The sequence below is a fragment of the Hibiscus syriacus genome, unplaced genomic scaffold (genome assembly GCF_006381635.1).
Source record: "Hibiscus syriacus cultivar Baekdansim isolate YM2019G1 unplaced genomic scaffold, ASM638163v2 tig00111441_pilon, whole genome shotgun sequence".
Taxonomy (NCBI): domain Eukaryota; kingdom Viridiplantae; phylum Streptophyta; class Magnoliopsida; order Malvales; family Malvaceae; genus Hibiscus; species Hibiscus syriacus.
Window position 1 is genome coordinate 29,662 of NW_024063095.1, and position 6,631 is coordinate 36,292.

The 6,631-nt window shown below is 28.5% G+C and overlaps 1 pseudogene; it reads right to left on the bottom strand.

The window, feature by feature from the left end:
- Positions 1–884: 884 nt before the first annotated feature.
- Positions 885–5,052, bottom strand: LOC120163358 (annotated as a pseudogene).
- Between the last annotated feature and the right edge of the window lie 1,579 nt (positions 5,053–6,631).

Sequence of the window (6,631 nt, forward strand, 5' to 3'; positions counted from 1 at the left end):
AGAAAGAAAGATGGATAATAGAATCTATAATTTACTCCTAACATTTTTATAAAATATTTATTATATTACTTTTTATTAGTATTTATTTTATTGTTGAGCTTAAGTAAAACTATTTTTAATTAATAAATACGAATTCGACTCCAACGAGGCGAATAAAATGTTTGACCCAACAATAGATCTAAACCGACAAAACTCATTAAATTAAAAAAGAGTTAATTGCATTATATATCCTTAAATTATGTTCCTCTTTTTAAATTGATCACTAAACTTATAAATGTTCCCATTTCATCCCTAAATTATGACTATCATTCTAAAGTTATCCTCAAACTTTTGAATATTTTAGTTTAATCCCCAAACTATATCCTTCATTCTGAATTGGTCCCTAAACTTTTTCAATATTTTAATTTCATCTCAAATTATATTTATATACTAATCACATTCCATGTTAATAAATTGTTAGGCCAAGCTATATTATTATATATTTGGAAAAAAATTTAGGTTAAATTATGGTTAACACTAATTACATATTTGGATGAATTTGGGGATGAAATAGGAAGATTTAAAATTTTGAGGACTAATTTAGAATGGAGTCATAGTTTGAGGGTGAAATTAGAATGTTCAAAAGTTATGTACTAATTTAGAATGAGAGTCATAGATTGAGAATGAAATTGGAATGTTCAAAAGTTTAAGGACTAATTTAGAATGAGTATATAGTTTAAGGATGAAATTAGAATATTAAAAAAATTAGAGACCAATTTAGAATGAGGATAATAATTTGGGGACATATAATACGATTAAATCATTAAAATAGTAATAAAGGCACAACCTTTTAGCTATTGCTTAATCTAATCTACTTATCACATAGAAATACAGATCATTTGATATTATTTTGAAAATGTTCTAATAACCTCAGCTCTTAATCCCCCCCCCCCCCCCATGATTGATGGACCAGAATCAGCCATGAGGCTCTCATGTTGCCGTTCATTATCAACATGCTCACATGTCTTTGATTCTTAGGTTTCCAATACATTGCATAAAGCGCCATCTGAGCTGTTCCAAGAACAAACCCACTCCCATTAGGTATCTGAAAGGAAAACAGTTACATTCATTAACTATACTTATATTTCTTAATTTTTTTTTTATAAATGTGGGTGAATACAAGATAGTATTTATTTAAAAAAAACCCTCAATTATTTGACAATAAGCATTCATACTTTAGCATACGCATTACTCGAACACAATGCCTTAAGAGATAACAACAAATCTCTTAATCATTGAGATCGTTTGATCTGTACATATTTCTTAATACATGAATGTGAGATATGACACTATGTTATTCTTCTTAGAGATTCTAGATTCGAACAACTGTGTCTGTAGGGTGTATATACGTTGTCAATTCATAAGAAAATTTTAAACATATACTATCTTGTAAAGTTGTAGCCATCGCAGATTATTTGGAATCTATATATGAAGATCAAATGAATGAAGATTAATGTGGGTGGCAATTCACCCCAATAAACCAGTCGTTTGTGAACAATGCATAAACAGTCCATATAAGTCCATTGATGAAGAGGATAAAAGAGAGGAGGAAAGGCATATACTTCACACTCTTTGAGGTCACCAGTTTTCTGCATTTCACAACATATACAAATTATAATTATTATAAGGGTAACCCACATGTATAGTCATTAAAATATAGATATATTATATTTTGATCATTAAACTAAAAGATAAATTATCAATCAAATCAATTAACTATATAAATGGTATCGATCAAGTCTTTGATCATTAATTTTTGACAATAATATTGACGTGACAACTAAATAAATTTGTATACATTCGGTCCTTATTATTTACACATTTTATTAATTTGATCTCAATTTTAATTTAATTCAATAAATTTAATCATTCAATTAGACGGTAACACATGTCATCATTTGATTGAGAAATTTATTTCTAATTTTAATTTATTTAATTCAATAAACTTAATCATCCAACTAGATGATAACACATGTCACCCTTTTATTAAAGAAGAATAAATTAAAGAAATGAGAAAAGATACATGAGGGGATTTGAATCTAGAAATTAACAACATTTTATGTATATTTTTAATTGTAGATAATACAAGAGAAAAAAAGTGACCAACAGATAACTTGAATCCGGCCATATTGGGCAGGTCTAAACCACTAAACCAAATGTTACATTTAGCTTACAAATTATGACTAAATTAAGTGAGTGTAAATAATAAGGATCAAATTTATAATTATAAAAGTTTATTTTATTATCACGTCGGCATTTCCTTTAAAAGCTAACAGAACGTAGCTTGATTAATACTACTTAACTTGATTGATAATTTTTTTTTGTCATTGATCAAAATAGAACCATCTATATAGTTTAAAGGCAACACATATAATTTACTATTGTTATTATTAGATTTTATCCCATTTTTTTTAAGATTTATATCTAAATTCAAACATATGTATAGGCTAAATTGTTCGAATCTAAATCATCAAAAGATAATAAAATTCCATTAACCGCGAGAATCACTCCAGAAATTTGATTTTATCATATTTATAAGAGAAAGGGAAATATTTATAAACATTCAATCAACAAATAAATACAACTAGAGTAGTAAAGTTATATTTTTTTTTATAAATCATTAATTTTGTGTTCAATTTATGTATAATACTAAAATTATTTCTTAATGTTTGTTAAGTCTTATGTTTTTGAATAGTTTAACTCATAATAATTTATTTTTAGTTGAAAAGACATTTTTATATAAAAATTTAAAACAAACTAAATCAACATTTATTATTGACAAGATTATATATGTGTTTTTTTATTAATACACGTGTTTAAATATTGATGTGATATATGAAAGGGTAGATTCACGTCTTATTTAACCCACTATGGAATCCGAATTTTTTTCGATTAGTTACTTATTTTATTGATTGTACTCATCCTAAAATTTTATTTATGTCCACTCCATACAAAAATTTATGTCGTTAATATATATGTATTTACTCTAAAATATTCTTAGATATATCATTAGATATATATTATCAATATTTAATCCTAACATGATTTTATCATGTGTATTTAGTGCTTAAATATTGTCATGATATTGCTACCCATTAACATGTCTCTAACGCAATCATCCTTGGTCCATAGATACCTTCAGTTTTCTTAATTTTCTATTATATATGAGTGTTAAAATCTACTTACATAACGTATTTATAAATTGTATATGTTTTTAGAATGTTATATTAACTGATTCTAATTATTGAGATTAAAGCTTTTAAATTTGAGGATAAATCATTTCTTTTTCTTCGATAAAAATCTCTTCTTTTTTTACAATTCATTTTTCACCCATCACACTATTAATTTTTTTTATATGAAACTTACAATTTTTACACTTGTGAACTTATTGTATCACTGCATGAAAATATGTTTCGATGTAAAAAAAAAATTATAAGTTACCATGACGGAAAGAGGTGAACAATAGGTTGCTACACTGAAAAGCAAAGACAAGACGGCTCCTATTGGGAACACCAGATCCATTAATCAGAAAAGTATCGCAGTTATTGCCTGAAATTTTTTACCACATCCCAAACAAACACCGGCTGTTATAATCAGAAAAACAAAAGCCATTAATGGTGAATCACAACTTACTCTCATTCTAGGAGGTGCAAAGATGATGAATATGGTCACATATACAAGCTCAAGGACCGAACCAAATCCATTAATGGTGGCAACAAGTATACTGTCGGCTTCACAACTCCATAATAAACCACATGTATCCGTTCAAGAGCTTGACCACGTACGGAAGACAGTCGACTTCCTCGGTCGATCGACGTTGGACGATGTACCAAAACGTTATCTTGGAGAATTACATCAAAACGATTCATGAACATTGTTGGTGGAAACAAACTGATTTTGTCGAACGTTGTCTGTTCATTCCTTTTAATTTGGACCATGATAGAAGAGTAAACAGTCGTTAACCCATTTTTTCTGTGTGAGAGATTTTTCATAAGAAAAAATAAACAAAAGAAGAAGAAGGAAAACTGTGTAGATTACAGTGGCTAGGATTGATCCCTTTATTAGTCTTGGCTAAAATATTTACAGTAACCCTAATTGATGATGCCATACATAGGATAATTATGATTATTTGTAAATTAATAGGCTAGATAGATCTGATAGTCAGATTGTGAATTTCGTTCTAATATAACATATAAATCTATCAAAAATCTTATTTCCGTACTTGATTAATTCAGATTAATTCAGAGGTTTGTGCTTAAAGAGTGAAAGTTCTTTGGAGGCTTCGACAAGCAGAGGAGTTAATCCGAAATTTTTTTTGGACGAAAGATTAATAGTTTTTTAAAGTTATTTCCGAAAGTACAATAAATATGAAAGGGAAAAAAAACACGAGATCGGGAAGAAAAAATAAATAAAGAGTAAAAGAAGTGCATACCCTGGAGCAAGGTAAACCAGACCGGTTTTAATGTTCCCAAGCAGCCCGAAAATGGTGATTAAACTAACCATGTTGAAGATGAACACGATGGTGTACAATTTGAAGTTTGCCGACAATTTTAGTATGAAGATGAACTATATGATGCTGGTAAAGTATTAACGTAGAAGTTAATGATATCGACCGGTCTGTCGGTTTTCTGACGTTTTATTGCATGAATATAGAAATGATTTGAGTATAGGTGGTGGGGGTTTGAATTTAGGGTATGTAGACACTAATTTTTCAGTTTTATTTTTATTTTTATTATTATTATTATAAATTTTTATTATTATTATATATTATTATTAAATAAATATTACAAAACCCAAAATATGACCAATTTTACAAAACTCAGATGCCCAAACAATTGGCCCAACTAAACCTTAAATCCAATTTAGGGTTTGTATCATCTCAGCCAACCGCCAGCTCTTTTCTACCGTCAGATCAAGACAGATCCAAGGGTCCCCAGATGTGCCAGAAGAAACCCTAGGTGTCGAAACGATTTTTAACCGGTGGAGGAGTGAGATTTTGAAAAGCCACGCCATTTTTAATTATCATCTTTATGATTGAATTTTAATTAAAAACAATGTGATTTTAGAAAACCTCTCGTTTTGAAAATTTGGAAATTCATTCACGATAAAAATACGGGTTCGAAGAGTCGCCACCAATATTTGATTAGGGTGTGATTGGACACCCAAAAATGTTTTGTCATTTTAAAATAAAAAATTAATTTTAATTAAAACAACAAATTTAGGTTTGCGTTACCAGAAAATAAGTTCGGGAGTCGGTTACACGTGGGGAAGGATTAGCACCCCAACAGCGCCCTAAATCGGTACCTCGTCGATTAATTAATGTCTTTGCAATGAAATTTACAAATTCGATTTTAATTTGATTTATGATCCCCAATAAATAACAACACACGAATTCCACCGTATTCAAAAGCAACAAGATTGATTAAGTTAAAATTACCAAGCCTTTAGAAAGATAAAGAATATTCGATTATTTACAAATATCGAGACCAGATCTTAGATAAGTTCTAACTATCTTTTCTCGATAAATTTAAATAGTCGAACATTTCTTTTTCTTTCATTCCCAAATTTTAAAGCAATGAATCAATTTCTTAGGTGTCACTGATGGGATATACTTTTAATTTAAAATCGTCGAAAGTGGATATCTAATCAGTTAAGACAACCCATTTAAAATAATTTTAAATTAAAATGATATTACCCTTAATCAAATTATGTAATAATTTCGAGTTATGCTCATGAGGCTATCATGCAAATTATGCAAAAGGATGTCATGCAAAAATTAAATAAATAAAATGATACATTACATCTAAATCCATGTTTATGAACCACGTAGTAACATATACACAGATCACCATCATTCAAACCTAGGATAAGCACACACCCTAAATGAATCCTAACTAATCATACATGCATACACATAAGAAACTTGAACATGAACTAAAACGTAACATGTAAAAACTTGGAGCCCTAATGTCCAAATGATAAAAACAAAATAACCAATATTTATGACCTAAATTAGATGCGCATGAAATAAAAAGATCAAATTAAAAACACAACATATTAGATTTAAAGACTAAAACACCAATTAACCAAAATTACGTGCCAAATGCGTAAACAAACAAAAAATAATAATATAAACAGGTGACTAAAAAAACACTTACAAACATGAAGATCAAATTATAAACTTGGAAAATGGGATTTAGTGACTAAAACGTAGCATGCAAAACAACGAAAGTCAAAAGTCTAAAATAACAAAATTTAAATAACATAATACATGGGACCGAAATGAAATACGCGAAAGATACAAAACAAAATTAAAAACATATAATTGGCGACCTAGGGACTAAAATGTAACATGCAAAAATTAACAGTTTAATGTCTAAAACAACAAAGATTAAATACGACAATACTTAGGACTAAAATTAGATGCGGGTAAAATAAATAGACAAAACTATAAACATGCAAATGTTGATTTATGGACTAAAACGAACATGCAACAATTCAGAAGTTAAATGTCTAAAATAACAAAAGCTAAATAACATAATATTTGGGACTGAAATTAAATACGCATAACAAAAGATACAAAATTGGAAAC